We start from the raw sequence: 24,642 nt of genomic DNA, 5'->3' as shown, positions 1-24,642 counted from the left end.
AGTCCTGCACTAGGCACAAAACCTCCCGTAATTTTCCTGTTGGTCCACTTATGCCTTTATCCATTCCAGAGAAACCTTGGACACACATATCCATGGACTATTTTAGATCTACCTCTGTCCTCTGGCTGTAGCGCAATCTGGGCAACTGGTGCTTGGTTCAGTAAATTGGCCCACCATTAACTGGATTGCCAGTTGCACGAGCCTTGGCTTCCTTGTTCACATAGCACATCTTTCGGCTTCATGGACTCCCTGTCAACATTGTATCTGCCCATTCTCAGTTTGTGGCTTCCTTCTGGAAATCTTTTTCTGCCTTACTCAGAATCAAGCTCAGGCTATTTTCTGCCTACCACTCACAGTCCAATGGTCAACTCAAAGAGTAAAACATTCCTTGGAACAATTCCTCTGACCAGAATGTTTCAAAATGTCATGATACATTGTTCTACCTTGCTCCCATGGGCAGAGTTTGCCTACAATAATGCCTGTCAATCTTCTACTAGTGTCTCTCCTTTTTCTGCAACCTTGGGTTCCACCCTCGGGTTAAATCCTTGGCCTCTCTGGGGCCCTCAATATTGTCTGATGGTCACAGTATTGCCATTTGCATCTCTCAGATTTGGAAGAAGGTACATACGGCCTTCTAGCAAGCCTCTTTAAGATCTAAGCACTTTACTTCTACTTTTACTTTACGATCTACATCGTAGACTGTGTTCTCTTAAAGTTGGGGAAAGGGTCTGGCGCTCTACATGGAATATTAAACTTCACCAACCCTGCAAGAAGTTTGGTCCAAAGTTTATTGGCCATTTCTCATCATCAAGTAAATCAATCCAGGGGGATTCAGATTGGATCTCCTTCACTCTCTCAGAATCCCGAATACTTTTCATGGTTCACTGCTCAAACCAGTTACATGGTCTCGTAAGTTCTTGCCTCATCGAGCTCACAGATCTCCTCCTGACAAGATCAAGGGGCACCATGAAATCGGAACTGACAAAAATCTCAAGTGTTCATGGACAATTCCACTTCTTGGTACACTGGAAGGGTTATGGCCCGCAGGAAAGTTCTTGGTTACCTCACAAACATCTGCATACTAATAGATTATTATTATTATTATTATTATCGTTTATTTGTTAGGCGCCACAAGGTATCCGCAGCGCCGTACATGGTACAAACAGTAGACTATACAGGGTAAAACAATACAGAACAATAAACACAAAGTACCAGAACTTCAGAAACTCCAGGCAGGCAAATACTGTAAAGACGGAGCGGATGAACAGTTGTGGAGACAGGAGGGGAGAGGGGCCCTGCTCATACAAGCTTACATCCTAAGGGAGGGTAGACAAAATCAGGCACAAGAGGGAGCCAGTGAAGCAAAGGGGAGAGTAAAAAGGAGCCAGGGGAGAAACAGAAGAGGTGAGAGGTTAAGTGGATGGTTGGTAGGCCTTAAGGAACAGGTGAGTTTTAATTGCCCACTTGAAGGATCACAGATTGGGTGAGAGACGGATGGAGCGAGATTACTCAAGGAGTTCTTCAAACAATTCCCTGGGACACCAGGATGTCGGGGTTCCTTAACCCCTCCTCAAGGAGGGTACTGTTACGAGTCGCGGTGGTTCCCGAGCCACCACGTCTCATTGTTTACACTCTGGCCACATCCCGGTAATCGCTATAATCGTCACTTCACTCTTCTCTGTCCAGCCCATCACAGGGCAATCAGCGCCGCGCCTCGGCAATTATGGGCAGCCGGACGTGTGCACATTAAGTGTATATGAATTAGTAACCTCCTGGGGTAGTTATGCATGCTGAAGCCTGGCCTCTTATTGGTCAGTTTGAGCATTGAATACAGGGAGGAATTAGTCTCCCTGCTGTTTATAGCGTGAATTCTGTCTGATGCTGACCTGCTCTGTTATTGTGTTCTATGGATACTCTGCAGTACCTTTGATTGACCCTCTGTTGTGACCCCGAGCTTCTTACTGGACTCTGCACATATTATGATTTTCTTGAACTGTGGACCTGTTCTTCGGATATTCCTGCTTGCTGCCAGCCCTGAATCATTTGCCTGTCCCTGATGATCCTGTCTGCTATGGACCCCTGACCTCAGCCTGCTTTTGACCACCACTCCATCTTTTGCTAACGCCTCCTATCTTCCAGCTGCGGTATTACACAAAAGCATTTACGATACAAGAGTTAAGTCCTAGGGCATCCAAGTACCTGTGAGCACAACAAGCTCTACGGGAAAGAAGGCTGCTATAGGCGAAGACTTCTTTCATCTGTTCTGCAAGCTTATGCCAATAACCACTAGCCATAACACTATCATAGGAACTGATGCTACAGAAAGAGGTAGAGGTCATTAGATGGAAAATGGCACAATGAATAGAGTTAGACATTTATAAAAGGAAAAAAATTAAGGAGGCCTGCACCCATTCTAAAATATTCAAAGACTAGCAATGTGCACTTCTCAATGGGCAAAGCATTCACCAGGAGCCAAGAGTGGAGCTTTCAAATGCCTTGTTTATGCTACGAGTAGGGTAGATCTGGCTGAATAGTACAATGTTATTATTAATATTAATAATAATAATAATAAGAAGAAGAAGAAGAAGAAGGAGAAGAAGAATAGCAATTCAATACATTTTGAATGCTACAGGACATCCATCATAGACAGTGAAGCTACTGTAACAGGCAGAGGTCACTGTATGGACAGTGGTTTGAATAGAGTTAGATATTTATCAAAATAAATAGACAAAGGTGTCCTGCACCCATACTAACAAAATTTCAAAGACTATGAATACAATACATTTTGAACGTTACAGGGCATCCATCATAGACAGTGAAGCTACAGTAACAGGCAAAGGTCACTGGATGGACAGTGGTATGATTGAATAGAGTTAGACATTAATTTAAAAAAAAATAGACGAAGGTGGCCTGCACCCATATTAAAAAATTCAAGACTAGTACTGTACACTTCTCGATGGGCAGAGCATTCATTGGGAGTCAAAAGCTGAGCTTTCAAATACCTTGTTTTACTTATAAGTGATTGTTTATGCTACAAATAAGGTAGATATAGCTGAATAGTAATATGTGTCATAATGCTGGGACTCTGATACATTTGCCAGTTACGTTGTCTATGTACATCCAGATACAATTTATAACTGCATACTAATGTTCAGTTTGAGATTTAAAATATCAATCGCTGTTCATCCGTTTGGCTAGGTTGCCAATGGTCCATGCAGATTTATGGAAATGGCACAAATAGAGGATGAACTGATACTCTGAGAGGATTTAAACGGCCCTAACTCTCCGATCACAAGTTAGGGTTTGGCATTTCCCTGTCGTTTGGAACAAGAAACAAGAAGATACCCGGATTCAACACAATAAATACATAATTTCTAAGAGATTCTTCTCTGTCTCTCCTCAGGAGACAACTTGACTGGACCCAATTGCATTGGCTCGTCAGAGGAACTTGGAGACTAGAGATGGGCGGGTCCGGTTCTCCGAGACCCGCCTAATTTTTAGCACACCTCAGTGCTTTTGGGGTGTCCTCCCTAATTGTGCATTAATATTTCTGGCTGTCAAAAGTCATATCTGTCAGCAGTATCTACTAAATATTTTTTAGCACTCCTCAGTGCTTTTGGGGTGTCCTCCCTAATTGTGCATTAATATTTCTGGCTGTCAAAAGTCATATCTGTCAGCAGTATCTACTAAATAATTTTTAGCACTCCTCAGTGCTTTTGGGGTGTCCTCCCTATTTGTACATTAATATTTTTGGCTGTCAAAAGTCATATCTGTCAGCAGTATCTACTAAATAATTTTTAGCACTCCTCAGTGCTTTTGGGGTGTCCTCCCTAATTGTGCATTAATATTTCTGGCTGTCAAAAGTCATATCTGTCAGCAGTATCTACTAAATAATTTTTAGCACTCCTCAGTGCTTTTGGGGTGTCCTCCCTAATTGTGCATTAATATTTATGGCTGTCAAAAGTCATATCTGTCAGCAGTATCTAATATATAATTTTTAGCACTCCTCAGTGCTTTTGGGGTGTCCTCCCTAATTGTGCATTAATATTTCTGGCTGTCAAAAGTCATATCTGTCAGCAGTATCTACTAAATAATTTTTAGCACTCCTCAGTGCTTTTGGGGTGTCCTCCCTAATTGTGCATTAATATTTCTGGCTGTCAAAAGTCATATCTGTCAGCAGTATCTACTAAATAATTTTTAGCACTCCTCAGTGCTTTTGGGGTGTCCTCCCTAATTGTGCATTAATATTTCTGGCTGTCAAAAGTCATATCTGTCAGCAGTATCTACTAAATAATTTTTAGCACTCCTCAGTGCTTTTGGGGTGTCCTCCCTAATTGTGCATTAATATTTCTGGCTGTCAAAAGTCATAACTGTCAGCAGTATCTACTAAATAATTTTTAGCACTCCCCAGTGGTTTGCGCTCAGAATGGATTCAAAGCAGTCCACATATGATCTGAATGAGCAACCAGGTTCTGTCACCAGTCCTTATGTTAGTGTTCCCAGTACGTCATCTGGCCAAGGCGATGTCAAACAACAGAGTGTTTTCAAATTAGTGCAAAAAACAAAAACCAAAACAAAATTTACTGTATTGAAGCGAAAAAGAAGTGTAATTGAGCAAAAGTTAAGTGACGATAAAAAAAAAATTGCAAGCATGCCATTCTACACACGCAGTGGCAAAGAGAGAATGAGGCCTTCACCTTTGGCTATTAGTGGCAGATCCCAAAAAGTTACCCAGCCTACAATTGGTGCACAACTACTGTTACGCGTCAAAGCCGAGCTGCAAGATAACAGTGAGGCATTACAGGAGAATATTTGCTCTGATTCACAAATGACAACAATCCCTGTGGAGAGTCCATCCAACAGTGGGATGTCTAATCGTGAGCATTCTGCTGATGTGTGCCTTAATAGCCCGAGTGTAGCCGGTGATACCCAAATTGAGGATGCCACTTTGGAATTAGAAGAGGATGAGGGGGAGATTTGTGTAGGCGACGAGGGCGCTAATGAGGATGTTGATGAGGATGAGGTTGTTTGTGTAAGTCCTGCACCAGTGGCAGCAGTTCTGGCACGTGACAAGAAAAAGGCCATTCGTCATGCCTGGGCATAAAACAAAAAAATCCACTTCTTATGTGTGGAATTATTTCTACCCAAATCCAGACAACAATTATATAGCCATTTGTAGTGTATGTCCAGCCATAGTCAGTCGAGGGAGGGACCTTAACCATCTTGGAACCTCATCTATGTTACGCCATTTAACGAGAGTTCATGGCAAAGTGTTGGGAAAAGCTGAAAGTTCTTCCCAAAAGAATACAAGCACTCCCTCATCAGCTTAGACCCTCCGCTCACCGACATACCGACGGCTACAAAATACACCCACCACACCATCCTCATCAATATCCTCAGTAGCGCTCGGCGTTAGCCCGGCATCCCACTTAAGGCTGGATGACTCCGGCACTATTATTAATTCCTCTGAAGAAAGCGTTAGTCCTGCTGCTGCTGTTGCTGCTGCTGGGGGTGAATCGTCATCCCAGAGGCAGGTTAATAAAATGAGCAGTCCTACATTTCAGCAATTAACTGTGAAACAATCATTTGCGAGGGGAAGCAAATATGACAGCAGTCACCCAGTCGCCAAGCGAATCACAGACGCCATGGCTGCAATGTTAGTGTTAGATCTGCGTCCAATCTCCACAATAAACGCAGCTGGTTTTTCACAGTTAATTGAGGTTTTGTGTCCGCGTTACAGAATTCCATCGCGACACCATTTCTCCCGTAAAGCTATTCCACAACTATACCAAAAAGTGTGTAAAAATGTAGAGATTGCGCTGAAAAATGCCATTCTGCCCACTGTTCACTTAACCAAAGACTATATGACTGTGACAGCCAACTGGGTTGGTCATTCACCTTCACCAGCAGGAACAGCAGCAGCATGTACACCACTACGTAACATTTGTCACAGGCAGGCCACTCTTTGTATCACCGGCTTCACTAACAGGCATACGGCTGACAATTTGTTACGCAAACTGAGAGATGTGATTGATGCATGGCTTATACCACTCGGACTCTCCCCAGGGTATGTCATTTCAGATAACGCCAACAATATAGTGCGAGCATTACAGCTGGGTGATTTCCAACATATTCCCTGTTTTGCTCACACCATCAACTTGGTGGTACAGAGCTTCCTACGAAATAACCGTGAGGTGCAGGAGATGCTTTCGGTGGCCCGTAAAATTTCAGGCCATTTCAGGCATTCAGCCACAGCATGTAGGAGATTACAGCAGCTCCAAGAGCAGTTTAACTTGCCCTGCCACCAACTTAAGCAAGAGGTGGTAACTCGGTGGAATTCCACCCTGTACATGCTTCAGAGGATGGGGGAACAGCGCAAAGCCATCCAAGCATATTGCACAAGTCATGACATTGGGAAAGGAGGGGGGATGTATTTCACTCTTGCACAGTGGGGAATCCTTTCAGTGCTGTGCAAGGTGCTGAAACCATTTGAAGTTGTGACATGTGAGGTCAGTGCAGACTCTGCTAGTTTGAGCCAAGTCATTCCTTTAATTAGACTATTGGAAAAGCAGCTTGAGAAAATGAAGGAGGAGCTGAAAGCAAGCAATTCAGCAAAGTATGTTGGCCTTGTCGATCAAGTACTTAATTCGCTTCACAATGATCCTCGAGTTATTAAGATCTTGAACTAGGATCAGTATGTTTTGGCCACTGTGCTTGATCCAAGGTTTAAAACCTACATTGAGTCTTTACTTGTAAATGAGCGAGATGTGAACTTTTGCAAGGAGCTATTGCTCAGCAAGTTGGCCGCTGAACTGGGCCTCGGCTTGACGACGTGTCCTCCTTCACTTTCTCAAGCTGTTGCTCGTAAAAAATTAAATTTCCAAAAAAGAAGCAGGGAAGACACAGGGGGCAGACCAGAACAATTTAACATCTGGGCTGGTTTGAAGGATTTTTCAAAAAAATGTGTAACTTTGCCCATAACTCCATCCAATATGAGTATAAACATGCAAAGGATGGTGGAGGATTACTTTCAAGAGGTAGTTGATATGGAAATGTCAGACAGTCCCTTTCCTTACTGGGAAGAAAAGCAGGCCATTTGGAAACCCATGTACAAACTTGCTTTGCAATACCTAAGCTGCCCACCCTCCAGTGTGTACTCTGAACGAGTGTTCAGCACAGCAGGGAACTTAGTCAGTGATCGCCGTAGAAGGTTACTTCCCAAAAATGTGGAGAAAATGATGTTTATAAAAATGAACTACATCTTCCACGAGGAAGGCCTTCACCATCCAAGACATCCAAGCACTGACTGTTCTCTAATGGCGGATTCAAGCGGAGATGAATTGATAGTCTGTGATGATGACGTACACACTGATGAGGGTGAGGATTAAGCTGAAGATGATGCCGATAACATCTTTTTAAAACTTTCTATGTAAGTGTAGGGTGCAATCTACCCCCAAAGAGGAAAGGGACTTGTGGCATTTCCATATCACATACCATCTTGAAAGGCTGCTGTTAGGGCAATTTATCCTTAAGGGTAGGGTGTCATAGACAGAGTGACCCTAAACTGGTTTTGTCCATTTTTCATAATATTGTACAGTCTATAATGGCTGAATTTTTGGGTATTTTATACAAGTGGAGGGGGGCCTAGAGAGACAGAAACCAAACTGGCTTTTTCCATGTCAATTAATATTGTACAGTCTATAATGGCTGAATTTTTTGGTATTTTATACAAGTGGAGGGGGGCCTAGAGAGACAGAAACCAAACTGTATTTCTCCATGTCAATTAATATTGTACAGTCTATAATGGCTGAATTTTTTAGTATTTTATACAAGTGGAGGGGGGCCTAGAGAGACAGAAACCAAACTGGCTTTCTCCATGTCAATTAATATTGTACAGTCTATAATGGCTGAATTTTTTGGTATTTTATACAAGTGGAGGGGGGCCTTGAGAGACAGAAACCAAACTGGCTTTTTCCATTTCTTTACATATGTCACTATAAGTGTAGGGTGTAATATACATTCAAAGACGATGGCTGCATTGCCAATATGCATAGATGGAGAGGAAGACAATCTGTTTTGTGTGTAGAATAGGCCTACCAACGAACAATTAAACTGTTTTTTTGGATGATTTATTACCTCAACAATTAGATTACTTGTCTCTAAAACAGTTGGAGCACTAAATTGGGTTAATTTAGGCCCAAAAACATGGATTTTCCAAAAAAATAGCAAAACAAAACCAAACAAAACCAAAACCAAAACCAAAACACGCAATGGCGGTTTTGCAAAACCAAAACCAAAACCAAAACACGACGGTAATCCAGATCCAAAACCGAATCCAAAACCAAAACACGGGGGTCAGTGACCATCTCTATTGGAGACAGAGAACAAGAAGATTTGTAGACAGCCCGTCGTGGAGATTCCCTTTCAGATGCTCTTTCCCGACAGCGGATATTCATCCTGTGACATAATGAGATAAGAGCGTCAAGTGTTGTGGTTATCTCCTAGAATGCCAATACATCTTTGATTCATTCAGCAAGACCTTGCCAGAAGGTGGTTAATAAGGCCTCATTGTTCCATTGAAGTTCCGATGACAGAGTTCTGAATTGGATTACATATTGTGTGAGGGGTTTAGAACCCTTAAGCAGTCTGAGAAGGCTAGAAGCGGCCAAAGAGACTGGTTTATCAAAATTTTTTCTAAATGCAGATGTGAAAGTGGCAGCATCTGGCAGAATGGAGTTATTCCTTTCCCAGAGGGGAGAAGCCCAAGCAAGAGCTTATCCTGACAAAAGGGATATAATATAGGCGACTTTAGAGCGGTCCGTGGGAAAGTTCTTAGGAAGTAGCTCAAATTGGATTGAGCATTAATTCAAGAATCCTCGACAATCTCTGGGTTCACTGTCAAATTTTTGGGGAGTTGGCACTGCAGGAAAGAGGAACGACAGCCAGGAACCGTGGCCTCTGCTCTGATGAAGTAACAGCTCGAGGAGCTGGTAATGATGATTGTAGTGAATCCAGACGAGAAGCTAAAGCTTGAAGGCATTGGAGAGTTTGCATTTGAGTGATAACCTTGGGTTTGATATGACTCACCAAATGCTGCAACAAGTCTTTGGCTGATGATTCTTGATCATTATCCATTCCTAGGGGTTAGATCATACTGTCACGATAGCCGAATAGCGGGAATGGTCTTGATCTCTTCTTGAGTGGCAGCCTACCCCCAGAGAGATGCGGAGTCTAAGAGAAGAGAGGTATTCACCAGGGATTCCTGCAAGGGAATATGGTCTTAGCTGCTCTCAATCGCAGGTTGCGGTCCTCTAGTGGGTGCAGAGCAGATAATTCGGAGAACCACCAAGTAGCTGTTAGGCAGAATGGAATGTAGCACCAGGTATATGGAAATTCAGAAACTGGACGGATGCTGTGTGATGATCAGCAGTATAGTCACGAGTCTTAATAGCGGAATAGGCTGCGCAGGTAGTACTGCTAAGCGATGAGCTGCAGGACTCAGAAGGACTGAGATATACACAAGTGTAGTAATTCAGAAACAGGACAGATGCTGAGAGATGCAGTTTAGTCACAGGTCTTAACAGCAGAATAAGCTGAACGATGATGCTGTGAAGCGATGAGCTGCAGGACTCAGAAGGACTGAGGTATACACTAGTGTAGTAAGTCAGGCACAGGACAGATGCTGAGCGATGCAGTATAGTCACAGGTCTTAACAGCAGAATATGTTGAATAGGCTGAACAGGTGTAGCTGTAAAGTGCTGAGCTGCAGAGAGCAGAAGTGCTGAGATCCACACAAGTGTTATAACTCTGGAACAGGACCAATGATGAGCAATGCACTGCAGTGAGGCCACAGGTCGTGACTGTGGAATACGGTGAACAGGTAATGCTGTGAAGCGATGAACTGCAGAGAGCAGAAGCACTGAGATCCACACAGGTGTTATAACTCTGGAACAGGGCCAATGACGAGTGAAGCTGCAGCAGTTAAATGAACGGCCTAGCCCACAAAGTCAGGAACAAGGGTAAGTATAAGCACAAACAGGAGTCAGAGGTAATGCTTCCTATCAGGTAGGGAGACCTGATGATCTGACACTCATGGAAAGGAGGAGGACCCTTATAAAGGGAACTGGCTGGTGATCATCCAATCACTGCTGTGCAGAAGTTTTAAAGGTGCCCGGGGTTGCGCATGTGCAGAATACTTGGCGAAATGGCGTACGAGGATAGAGGAACACCAAGCTGTACAGCAGATAGCAGTAACCAAGGGAAACCAATCTACATAAGGATCAGAATGGAACTAACAGGTGAGATGCGTGATAGAGTAATAGGACAGAACTGTAAGAGACAATTATGAATTTGAGGTGGAGGAAGACAGCATGAGTGCGCGAGTTTCTCCAGAGCCGTTCTGCACTGCAGGAGCATTTTTGAAGATAGCGGGTAAGCTTTGAGTGTAAAAGTTGAAGAGGGGCTCGACGAAGCTTGACGGTGACAGCAGGGGTGACAGAGTCACATGTGGTGTTAAGGGTGTGATTATAGAAAGAGACAACCTCATCGGGGCAAGAAAGCGTGGTGATGGGGAAGAGGAGTGAGACCAGGGAGGAGGAGAATGTGGTCGGATCAATGGTGTCCAGATTACGCCTGGTGCAAGTAACTTTAGGTGATAGGAAATGCGAAAGGGGTAGGGAGATGCTAAAAGAGCGGAGATGCTTGTCAGAGAGAGGAAAAAGGTGAATTAATGAGGTCGGAGACAGTACAAGCGAGAAGTTTAGATCAAGGGAGTGGCTACAGTGATGTGTTGGAGAGGAGGTCCATTGACAGACACTAAGGGAGGAGAAGGGGGAACAAAGTTTGGAAGCAGCAGGGTCTGAGGGATTGTCTATAGGGATTTTGGACATCCCCCAAGATGAGGGAGGGAAGGTCAGAGGAGAGAAAGTGAGCGAGCCAGGTGGCGAAGTGATCAAGGAATTGTGAGACAAGACCAGGAGGACGATAGATAACAGCAACATGAAAGCGGGCTTGGTGAAAGTGACGGATAGAGGAGAAAGAGAGGGAGGGTTCATGGGGAAGAACAATGAAAGAGCAGCAGGGGGAGAGAAGTATACCAACACCACCACCTTGTCGGTTCCAAGGTCTGAGTGTGTGGGAGACCAACAAGCCCCCGAAAGAAAGAACAGCAGGAGAGGTAGGGTCCTCAGGGGATAGCCAGGTTTCATTGATGGTATGCAGGTTGAAAGATCTAGAGATAAAGAGATCATGGATAGAGGTCATTTTGTTACAGACTGACCTGGCATTCCAGCATCGACAAGATAGAGGAAGAAAGAGAAGAGGAGAGATGTTAATGAGGTTGTTGTGGTTGCTGGACTGCAAAGGTGTGTGTGATATTAAGCGAGGGACATAAAAGGGAGAAAGGATTGGAAAAGGACGAGAAGCAGAAGTAGGAGGGGACCCATCAGCTGGCAGGGGACGGGGGAAAGGGGAGCAAGTGTTGGGGGAGGAGTGGAGACGGGGCTGTTTAGGCAGGGTGTGAGGAGGAGAGGGAGAGGCAGGAGAAGAAAGAAATGATGCAAGGGAATAGATTTCCAAGGGGAAGAAGAGAGAGGGAGTAGGTAGGAACAGAAGGAAGCAGGGGCAAAGAAGCAGAAGAGAAAAGAGAGGAGAGGGATAGGGAGGGAGAAGATGGGAGAATATTTTTTAAGTGTATATAGCCAAATAGCTTATTCAGTCATGCTATATTGTTGTATAATCCAGGTAACAGAGATGGTACATCTAACAGTTAAATAATTTAAGTGTCCACTGATAAACCCCTGCTGAAAGGGTGAGGATTGGGGCATCTTGTCCCTACTCCCTGAGTAGACATCCAGGAATATAAGGAGAGCAGTATGTAAATGGATTCATTCTATCTTGGAAGATCCTGGTGTATGTAACACTAGCACAAAGGACTCTGGGGCATCATAGTGCTCCCGGAGGAAACTCTACCAGGACATGGTCTGTGTGAGCTAGTATCCCAGGCTGGGTGACATAGATACTGTCTAGCTAAACAGTAGCAGCAATATTGCGGGAGGATATTACTCTGAAGGATACTGAGATTGTTACTTTGGAGTGCTGACTGCAAGAGGCTGCTAGAGGGTTCACGCTAGCTTTTACCCTGTACCTTGTGAATGTCATATGGTGTTGTGCTGTCGTAATAAAGCCTTACTTTACATATATTCACGTATGTCCGAGTAAGTTGAATCCCATGGATGGTAACCACCATCCCAGCTAAAGATGGTTTCTTCATACAGATGAAGAGCGCAGATCTTAAGGTAAATTATGTAAAATTGTGTAAGTTTGTATGCATGAGTAATAATAATACTTCTACAACTTTTAGGTGTTGTATGTATACCAAAAGGAAGCTGTGGAGGTATATCAATTACTCACTACAGTATCTTCAAATATAAGCTTGAAATCCTTCTATAGGCATGAATGCTACCATTTCCAAACTACTTTCCTGGATGTCTGTCTTAGACAGATGTTCACCTTGGAAAAGCATTATTTGGCGTTTGGAAAAATATGTGCCCATTATCCTAGTCACTGGAACACAATGTACCTAAAGCTGTGAGTCAAACATTATCATTTGCAAAGAGAGACCAGAACAAAAAAAAAAAGAAAAAGACTGCCACCATGGTTTCCCAGCCCTCTTATACATGCATAGTACCAAATTTACTTGAAGCAATTTTATGATTGCCAAAGAGTGTATTCCTTTTATTTGTTTTTTATTTAGGCCAGAAAAGATTTGACTATTTCCCTATCCATTTGAGCAATCTGTCAATGCGATTCATACAGTGCATGAATAGCAGAACGTCTGTATTTGTTTTGGCTAATTTGCTGACTAGTTTGTTTAAAATGATTTCCTTTCCAACTAACCATATTTACTTTTTTATTTGATTTTCAATTAGGCCAGAAAACCTGATCCATTTAATAAAAGCATAATACAATCTGTCAAAATGCCACTTATAGAGTACATTCATATCAAAACTATAAAACAGTATTTGTTTTGGCTATCTTGCTGATTATTATTTTGTTACCTAGTTTTTCATTTCCAGCTAACCATACCTTTTGATTTTTTCACTTCTAGGTTATTGTATACTATTCACGTCTACAAAGATCAAAGATATAAATTAAGCAAATAAGAAAGCAATTCACTAGTATATATAGGTCTGCATTGTAGATATATTATTAATTCTACTGCAGAGAACTCCCAAACTCTTCACATCTGAATGCTAAGTCTTTAGTGTAAAGCTGTGGATAGCAATATATTTGTGCATCAACTTATATAAAATAAAGTAAAAGAAAACAATTCATTTACACTATAGAAATGTATATACTTTTACTTTTTCTGTTTGAATCAGTTATTAAAGAGTTGTAGCTTTACTCACTGAAAACAAAATTGTTGTCTAACTTCTATGAAACTGGAGTTTTGCTCATCTGTAATAGTTAAGATAAACTTTTGCATTGCCTCTAATGAAAGAGATTTCCTTCCTCATCCTCTATAGACGTACGATATTTGGAATATGAAAGCTCTTCAGGTTCTCTGCTCTGTGTGTCATTGGTGTTATCTATTACGCAAATATGTAAAGACCCAGACAACAATGTCGATTCTATCATTACATGTGACGCTCCTGGGAAGTATGGTCTATCAGGGATGGATGGTTAAAGTGGGCTTAAGGGATACAAAGCTAAAAAAAATCCTATTACTATGGCAGAAAGGTATCCTAAACTAAATTATATGTTTTTTCAACTTTAAGATGAACGTTTAATTTAAAACAGTGTTTATTAAATTAAATGTTTACGTGGAATGCAATGCAATACTTTCAGAATCTAGATGTAAAAATATAATAAATACATTTATACTTTTTTATATAGCTTTTATCTAGGAGAGAGTGGATCTTCAGGTAAGAATACCTTATTAGACAATGAAATTAATAACATTAATATTGACTAATATTATATATAATAATTTATATATATATATATATATATATGTATATATATATATATGTATATATATATATATATATATATATATTGTCAGGGATAAGCCCCTCTAGCTACTCCCTGATTAGATATCTTATCATGTATTCCAGCAGTCATACAATATATCACCTCTATTTTGCCAGGAAATCGCTCTTGAACCCCTTTATCTGTCATAAACCACCCTCTGTGCACTTGTGACTTGGAAGCTTACTGTAAGGGAACACACACGATTCCAACCCAAATCTCACGCTCACCTCTCTCTCTATGGCTACAGATTTCGCTGGTCCCTTTTCCCAACACAGACGCACGCTTCACACCTCTTAGCAACTGCCACCAGCTATGTATAAGGCCCATAGCAAACCTATGACTTAATCACCCAATTGTGCTTACTCTGTACTCTGGTAGCTAAACAATTAACCCCTTATACACTGGTCTCTAAAGAGTTAATCCAGCCAAGCAATCTGTCTCTTCTAAACAGGCAATGGATTAGTTTAGAGCAATAAGGACAGAACTATTCAATTTTAGATTTAATATACAAAAAGTACAATGCTTACAGACAATAAAAAAACAGTTAGACAAAGATTTGACATACAAGTATAAAATTTGCAAACAGTTATAAATAACAAATGGGATGAAAGTACAGAGCATCACTTACATATAATAACCTGTATGCCTGGGGCAGGCAGAAAAGATGGACAGTCCTTCAATTAGATTGATCCCCAAGAAGCTGACAGTTTGTCACTTCAAAACAGAGATTTTTAAGCAAAATTAAATAGGATGGTCTGCACAGGGGCAATGTTTAATGCTAATAGGGGGTTGTAGCCCGGGAAACTTTTTTACTCACCTTTTGCATGTTGCCTGATTTACTAACCAATTCTATTATGTGATCTAATTTTTCTGTAGAGTGAGTGATACATCAATCCAATTTTATCATTAATAAATCCCCTATAACTCTGTCCATCTTTTGATATCAAACACGCCTAAATAGAGTGTATTCGCAGAGCTTACACTCATTTCCTCCATTTCTCTGTGGGGCAGAATTCTTAATTCAACATATGAGCTGCCCTTTATCATGCTATTGAGGAATATGTGGCTGATCACTACTTTTACTGATTTTAAGTGGCATATTTTAAAACTGAATTACTTTTGTCTATATTACATATAGCCTACGTCAGCACATGGCCTCGTTGAGCCAGACCACATGCTGAGCGGTACCTAAACATCTATTCAGGTGTCACAACCAGGCTATATCTCACCTGGGAGCTCTTTGAAGCTGCCCCCAGGTGAAATTCTATCTTCTCACACTGGGATGTGCAAAGTCATACAATACATTTACATCAGGCTCTCTGACTTCACATATTACACTTTAACTAAACGTATCAATGGATTCATTTGATATAACCTATTTACACTGCAGTTATGATTTATCCCTTATAAATAACTGCAAGCTCTCTATGTTAATAAATATAAATATATATATATATATATATATATATATATATACACACACATATATTTATACATATGTAAATATATATATACATATATATATATATATATATATATATATATATATATGCATACATAGATAAATAGATAGATAGATAGATATACATATATATATGTATAATACCAACAATTCGGTGCGCTCAAGTCAAATATAGTAGATATTAAACGTTCCAACGTGCTTTGTTCGTGATCCAACTCTTCTTCTCATGCAATTTACTTAAACACCAGCAGTATATAGTCTGCGCGTCTTCCCTTCCGTCTCCCGATCTCCACGGGGAAACAACCAACACACCTACAATATCAAAAACACAGGGGCGCTTCCATAGTGTATTATCCAAGTAAAATGTTTTATTCCAAACATTAAAATAGCACGTACCAGATGGCAAAGGTATTCAGGCATAAATAGTACAACAGCTCTGATATTCACATACGAACAGCAATATTTGAAGCAGCTCGAAGTCAGAGAGTCTCCACAATCACCTCTACGCGTTTCATCCCTTAGGACTTCGTCAGAAGGCGTGGATCTTCGTATCACAATTCACCTATTTCTAGGGAGTGACTAATTAATTAATTAATTCACAGGTGGAGCAATCTCCACTCCTTAGATGTTCTTAGTAAATGCACAAATTAACAACCATTTTCAAATCTATTATAGAGCAGGTTCATATACCAATTCGTACATACACAATTTAAAACAGTAAAATTCAACTATTAAAAACAGCCATCATATAAGATAGCCACAATAATAAAAATAATAAAAATAAAAAATATATTTTTGAATGGATTTTTCTCCTCTCAAAGGCAGATAACAAAAAGCAACAGGCGGATCACAAAAAGACACATTACTTTCAGACATTTTAGAGGACAATTTAAACAGATGAAAATTCATAGAAATGGTGTTATTTCACACCCTTCATTTAATCCCCAAGGTGTAAATGTATTGAGTGTGTAAATCCAGAAGGTTTCCCTTTTGGATAATTTTAGTAATCGATCTCCTCCTCTAGCATCCATTTCTACATGTTCGATAGCTTTAAACCGTAATGATTCAGAATTAGCATTATGACAGGAATAAAAATGTTTAGGTACACTATGATTATCAGTCCTATGTTGAATATTACGTAGATGTTCAAAAATTCGTATTTTTACTGATCTTTTGGTTTTACCCACATATTTTTTCCCACAACCACATTCCAGTAAATAAATCACGTATGTGGTGTTACAATTCATAAAGGATTGAATTACTCTCTCTTTTTTATTTGACGTATCAAAAAAGGATTTGTGATCACCGTGTACAAACTTACATGCTTTACAGTGACCACAAGCAAAAAAACCTTTCATAGGTTGTAGCCAAGTATTCTTATTTTTATTAGGTAATTCCTTGAGATGTGAAGGAGCTAGCATCGCTCTCAAAGTTTTCGGCTTTTTAAATATAATGCGTGGTTTTGCTGGCAGTACACTCGATAATCCCGAGTCTAATTTTAACACTGCCCAATGTTTTTCCAATGTTTTAAGAATCTGTTGGTTGGCTACATTAAAAGTAGTAGTAAAAGCACAATCAAAGTTATTTGAATTGGTCTCTTTTTTCCTTTCTCTATACGTCAATAATTGAGTCCTGTCATATTGTCTAACCTTATCCAAACTTTCAGTTAAGATATTTTCTGGATACCCTCGTTCTTTAAATTTATTAATCAGAATAGAAGCTTGTTTTTCAAAAATTTCTGATTCCTCACAATTCCGTTTGACTCTCATCAGCTGGGAGACGGGTGTATTATCTTTCCAACGTCTCATATGACAGCTCTTATAGTCAATAAAACTATTACTATCAACTTTTTTAAAAAAAGTATAAGTATTAATGAGATGTTTTTCTTCAAATTTATTAGTATCTAGAACTAAGTCTAGAAATTCTATCCTATTTTTATCAATAACGGAAGTAAATTTCAACTCGAAATCATTAGTGTTAATATCCTGAACAAATGAATAAAATTCTAATTCAGTACCTCTCCAGATGATTAGTATATCATCTATAAAACGTTTAAAGCAGACAATCTTCTCCATATAAAATGTATTTGAATAGATCACTTGATTCTCCCAGTATCCCATATATATATTAGCGTAGCTTGGTGCGAAGGAACTGCCCATCGCAGTCCCTCGCACCTGATGAAAAAACTGATTAAGGAAAGTAAAGAAGTTGTGTTCTAAGATATACTTAGTACATTCCAAAATGAATTCACATTGTATTATATTTAGATTACCATCATTGAATAAACATTCTTTTACAGCTTGTAACCCTTTGAGATGTGGAATAGACATGTACAGAGACTGCACATCGATAGTACACCAAAAGTAATCGGTGTTCCACTGTAAGTTTTTCATAATCTGCAATATCTGAGTGGAATCTTTAATATATGATTTCAAACCTAATACATATTTTTTGAGATGAAAATCTACAAATTCAGACAAATGTGCAGTCAGAGAATCAATCCCCGAGACTATAGGACGTCCCGGGGGGTTCACAAGTTGTTTGTGGATCTTAGGTAAATGATAGAATGTAGCAATTCTCGGATGCTTATTGAGAATATAATCAAATTCATTTTGGTCAAGGCAGTTATCATGTAATCCCTTCAGTAATAATTCCTCTAGTTCAGATAAAAAGGCATTTGTAGGATCTGTTGTTAGTTTTTTATAGAAATCAGAGTCATTCACTAATCTCATCGATTCAATTATATAATCTTTTCTATTTAAAATAACCAGCCCCCCTCCTTTATCTGCTGGCTTTATTGTTATTTCCTCATCTTTAGTAAGTACTTCTAAAGCCATTTTTTCATTTTTAGTCAAATTTAATTTTATTCCTGATTTAGTATTGGCTAATTTATATAAATCTCTTTTTACCAATTCACCAAACATATCGATATATGTCCCTCTTGACTCTATTGGGTAGAATTTAGATGGTTTTTTTAAACCGGTATTAGGTAATGATTCATATGGAGTTGAATCATCTGGAATTGATCTATTTGCACTTGCTAGTGCTTTATCTTCTTTCAGAAAGTGCCTCTTTAAAGTTAATTTTCTGATATATTTATTCACATCAAACGCATAGAGGTGATTGTGGAGACTCTCTGACTTCGAGCTGCTTCAAATATTGCTGTTCGTATGTGAATATCAGAGCTGTTGTACTATTTATGCCTGAATACCTGTCACTCACCGGACCGTGAGTGCCTCTTCCCGGACATTTAGGAACCGTGGCCGTCCACCATCCTGAGGGTCTGCGCATGCGCAGCCCTTTTCTATACTTCAGTGTATACCCCTTTAACTTAATTGGCAGATCAGGCAACCTCCCTATATTAAGCACCTGTGGTCACCACCACGTTGCCTGATCTTGGAGTCTCATTCCTCATGAGTCTCTGAAGGTGTTCCTGTATTACTTGTGTATTCAGTGCTGCTGATTCCTGTGGTTTCCAAACCACTTCTACTACTGTGGTTCCATACCACTTCTACCATCAACTGTATCATCATGACTGTTTGCTGATTCCTATCCGCTGCCTCCTTGCACTACAGTCTTCTACACCACTTCAACGTTATTTTATATCAATGTGACTGTTTGCTCATTGCTATCCGCTGCCTCCGTGCACTCCAGCTTTTACCTCACTCACCTGCTTCTCATCAAGTCTGTTTGCTGATTTCTATCCGCTGCTTCCGTGCACTACAGTCTCCTGCTTGCAACTCGCCTGTGTTCAACATCGTGACTGCCAGCTGACTACTATCCGCTGCCTCTGTGCACTACAGTCTCCTGCTTGCAACTCGCCTGTGTTCAACATCGTGACTGCCAGCTGACTACTATCCGCTGCCTCTGTGCACTTCAGTCTCCTGCTTGCAACTCGCCTGTGTTCAACATCGTGACTGCCAGCTGACTACTATCCGCTGCCTCTGTGCACTACAGTCTCCTGCTTGCAACTCGCCTGTGTTCAACATCGTGACTGCCAGCTGATTACTATCCGCTGCCTCCGTGCACTACACTCTCATCTCATCTTTGCTGTGACTTCCTCGAGACTGCCGCTTTTCATTACCATCTGCTACACTTCGTGATCTACAGCTCCTGCCCTGCGCTGCACTCCTGTTTCTCATCGCTGTTGGTTCCTGTGGTTGCTACTGGTTACCTCCGTGTGCCGCTGAGTCCTGCCGCTGTGGTCAGCGCTATCGTCCATCTCCTGCTGATCCTCTCTCCACGCCTTCACGTGTTCCACTGGCCTCTACCCTCCTGTCGGCATTGGATTTGTATCTCTTCTACTACCCTCTGCTGGATCATCTCCATTCTCCTGGGTCTCCTATGAGTCCGGTTCCACGTGTTGCTGACTCCTGTGGATTCGTGTCCCTGTTGGTCTACTCACCTGTGCGCTGCACCTGCTAGACCGCTGCTTCACCTATCCAGGGACTTCCTATCCAGTCGGCCTCCAGCCGCTCAGGTACCGCTGCAATCCCATCTGACTGCTACTGCTGAACCACGGTATGCATACTTCTCATTGACTGTGCTGTGTATTGCATATCTTGCTGGACTGTGTTTGGTTCTCTCTGGAGTCTGCTATCCGCTGAGTCTATTGCCATCATTGACTGTGTTATCATTGTGCTGGACTACTTCAAGAGACTTTCTAGATTGCAGACCTGATCAGTCATTTACATATATATATATCTATATTGTGCATATTACCGTGGATCGTGTATAAGGTGCCTGTGTATATCCTGTGTTGCAGTCTTCCCCCGTGCACCTCCTCACATATATATTCAGTGGTACAACTTGCTGATGTCAGACCACTGATCCCTGTTTCCGGTATCACCTGTTCCATTATCCTCTCACATAGCAGTGGTACAACTTGCTACCGCAGACCACTGACTACCTGGATACCTCCACTTGGATTCCATTCCTTCACTCAGACAGCGGTACAACTTGCTACCCGCAGACCGCTGACTCTCATCACCTCCTTGTCTCTGTTGGACATTCCTCCTCACTATAGCAGTGGTACAACTTGCTATCGCAGACCACTGACTACCTTCACGTGTCCTTGTCCATACAGTTCCTTGTGTATCATTACCTCATTATTACCAGTGTTGCTAGTCATAGACTTTCCTGAGCATCTCATCGGCCATCATTTCATGTTCCGTGATCACCCAGCTACCAGAGTACCCTATTACCATCTACATTGCTCTGGTAAGCCTACCATCTGGTGATCCCTGGGTAAAGACTCCTAGTGCCCGTGACAATACCTTTGCCATCTGGTACGTGCTATTTTAATGTTTGGAATAAAACATTTTACTTGGATAATACACTATGGAAGCGCCCCTGTGTTTTTGATATTGTAGGTGTGTTGGTTGTTTCCCCGTGGAGATCGGGAGACGGAAGGGAAGACGCGCAGACTATATACTGCTGGTGTTTAAGTAAATTGCATGAGAAGAAGAGTTGGATCACGAACAAAGCACGTTGGAACTTTTAATATCTACTATATTTGACTTGAGCGCACCAAATTGTTGGTATTGTGGTTATTTATTCTCTTACGGTTGCTGCCAGTGTCTAATTATAGATATGTCATTTAGAAGGTCAGGCTTGAATACGAAACGCCTAGAACAATGTAATAATGTATTTTCTGAGGGTCTGGCTTCTTTAGCTGCTTCTAACCCTCAGATACAGAGAGAATGTTCTAAGGATGTATTTGCACAAATTGAAGGTTTGCTAATTAAGGAAACAAAGGCCTGGTGGGAGGTTACAGGTCTTGAAAATTATATCAAAGCCAGACGAATTCCTCGAGGATTAAGAATGTTGAAATTACCTACATTTGGTTTATCGAATGAGGTTTTTGTGAATGAATGGTATCGTATATTAGATGAGTGCTCAGTGGAACTGATGAAACTTATTATATCTGAGAAGAAAAAGGCCTTAGACGAGATTACTAAGGAATTAAAAGAGGTTGAGACTGAAGTAATTACGCTTAAAACTTCAGCTGAGATAGATACCTTCAAGAGTGAGGTTGAGTATAAAGTTAATAAAATTGAAAATGAAGTTATTGAATCTAAAAAGAAAAAATTCCAGAGAGATAAACTTGATTATGAAAATGACAGAGTACGCAATTGGAGCAGATTTTCTGGTCCGACTGCGAATTATCCAAATAAACAATTTATGACAAATAGGGATTATCGTGGATTGCCCAATAACCAGAGAAACAGATCGTTTAATAGAACTGATTCTAAAAGAGATCATTGGAACACTGTTCCTTATAAGCGAATACCTGAACATTCTTTAAAGCAGAAGAAAAATGTGATTCAGAATCCAGTAGATACTAGTAATAGATTTGAAGCTCTCGATGAAGTTGAATCTGATACAGTAGGTGATACTCCCCCTACTACTTCTACTTCTTTTTTAGGACAGCGAAACAAAAGAACAGAGTACAAAAGTTCACTGTCAGAGAGAATGATCTACTCTCCCAGAAAAAGGTCCAGACAGGACATAGAGGAAAGAGAGCAAAAAAGAGATCACAAAAAACGTTAGCTCCCTCTGAAATTTCAATACAAGTAGTTTTTAATTTGTCAGATAGAGATCTTAAACCTGATGAATTAAAATTATTGTCTAAAGGTTTGTCATTTGCTCCAACTTGTTATCCCAATGGATTTGATCTATTTATTGATGTGAATAAATATATCAGAAAATTAACTTTAAAGAGGCACTTTCTGAAAGAAGATAAAACACTAGCAAGTGCAAATAGATCAATTCCAGATGATTCAACTCCATATGAATCATTACCTAATACCGGTTTAAAAAAACCATCTAAATTCTACCCAATAGAGTCAAGAGGGACATATATCGATATGTTTGGTGAATTGGTAAAAAGAGATTTATATAAATTAGCCAATACTAAATCAGGAATAAAATTAAATTTGACTAAAAATGAAAAAATGGCTTTAGAAGTACTTACTAAAGATGAGGAAATAACAATAAAGCCAGCAGATAAAGGAGGGGGGCTGGTTATTTTAAATAGAAAAGATTATATAATTAAATCGATGAGATTAGTGAATGACTCTGATTTCTATAAAAAACTAACAACAGATCCTACAAATGCCTTTTTATCTGAACTAGAGGAATTATTACTGAAGGGATTACATGATAACTGCCTTGACCAAAATGAATTTGATTATATTCTCAATAAGCATCCGAGAATTGCTACATTCTATCATTTACCTAAGATCTACAAACAACTTGTGAACCCCCCGGAACGTCCTATAGTCTCGGGGATTGATTCTCTGACTGCACATTTGTCTGAATTTGTAGATTTTCATCTCAAAAAATATGTATTAGGTTTGAAATCATATATTAAAGATTCCACTCAGATATTGCAGATTATGAAAAACTTACAGTGGAACACCGATTACTTTTGGTGTACTATCGATGTGCAGTCTCTGTACACGTCTATTCCACATCTCAAAGGGTTACAAGCTGTAAAAGAATGTTTATTCAATGATGGTAATCTAAATATAATACAATGTGAATTCATTTTGGAATGTACTAAGTATATCTTAGAACACAACTTCTTTACTTTCCTTAATCAGTTTTTTCATCAGGTGCGAGGGACTGCGATGGGCAGTTCCTTCGCACCAAGCTATGCTAATATATATATGGGATACTGGGAGAATCAAGTGATCTATTCAAATACATTTTATATGGAGAAGATTGTCTGCTTTAAACGTTTTATAGATGATATACTAATCATCTGGAGAGGTACTGAATTAGAATTTTATTCATTTGTTCAGGATATTAACACTAATGATTTTGAGTTGAAATTTACTTCCGTTATTGATAAAAATAGGATAGAATTTCTAGACTTAGTTCTAGATACTAATAAATTTGAAGAAAAACATCTCATTAATACTTATACTTTTTTTAAAAAAGTTGATAGTAATAGTTTTATTGACTATAAGAGCTGTCATATGAGACGTTGGAAAGATAATACACCCGTCTCCCAGCTGATGAGAGTCAAACGGAATTGTGAGGAATCAGAAATTTTTGAAAAACAAGCTTCTATTCTGATTAATAAATTTAAAGAACGAGGGTATCCAGAAAATATCTTAACTGAAAGTTTGGATAAGGTTAGACAATATGACAGGACTCAATTATTGACGTATAGAGAAAGGAAAAAAGAGACCAATTCAAATAACTTTGATTGTGCTTTTACTACTACTTTTAATGTAGCCAACCAACAGATTCTTAAAACATTGTAAAAACATTGGGCAGTGTTAAAATTAGACTCGGGATTATCGAGTGTACTGCCAGCAAAACCACGCATTATATTTAAAAAGCCGAAAACTTTGAGAGCGATGCTAGCTCCTTCACATCTCAAGGAATTACCTAATAAAAATAAGAATACTTGGCTACAACCTATGAAAGGTTTTTTTGCTTGTGGTCACTGTAAAGCATGTAAGTTTGTACACGGTGATCACAAATCCTTTTTTGATACGTCAAATAAAAAAAGAGAGAGTAATTCAATCCTTTATGAATTGTAACACCACATACGTGATTTATTTACTGGAATGTGGTTGTGGGAAAAAATATGTGGGTAAAACCAAAAGATCAGTAAAAATACGAATTTTTGAACATCTACGTAATATTCAACATAGGACTGATAATCATAGTGTACCTAAACATTTTTATTCCTGTCATAATGCTAATTCTGAATCATTACGGTTTAAAGCTATCGAACATGTAGAAATGGATGCTAGAGGAGGAGATCGATTACTAAAATTATCCAAAAGGGAAACCTTCTGGATTTACACACTCAATACATTTACACCTTGGGGATTAAATGAAGGGTGTGAAATAACATTATTTCTATGAGTTTTCATCTGTTTAAATTGTCCTCTAAAATGTCTGAAAGTAATGTGTCTTTTTGTGATCCGCCTGTTGCTTTTTGTTATCTGCCTTTGAGAGGAGAAAAATCCATTCAAAAATATATTTTTTATTTTTATTATTTTTATTATTGTGGCTATCTTATATGATGGCTGTTTTTAATAGTTGAATTTTACTGTTTTAAATTGTGTATGTACGAATTGGTATATGAACCTGCTCTATAATAGATTTGAAAATGGTTGTTA

Source organism: Mixophyes fleayi, chromosome 6 (assembly GCF_038048845.1).
Source record: "Mixophyes fleayi isolate aMixFle1 chromosome 6, aMixFle1.hap1, whole genome shotgun sequence".
In the NCBI taxonomy this organism is placed as follows: Eukaryota; Metazoa; Chordata; class Amphibia; order Anura; family Limnodynastidae; genus Mixophyes; species Mixophyes fleayi.
This window is presented reverse-complemented; position numbering follows the sequence as displayed.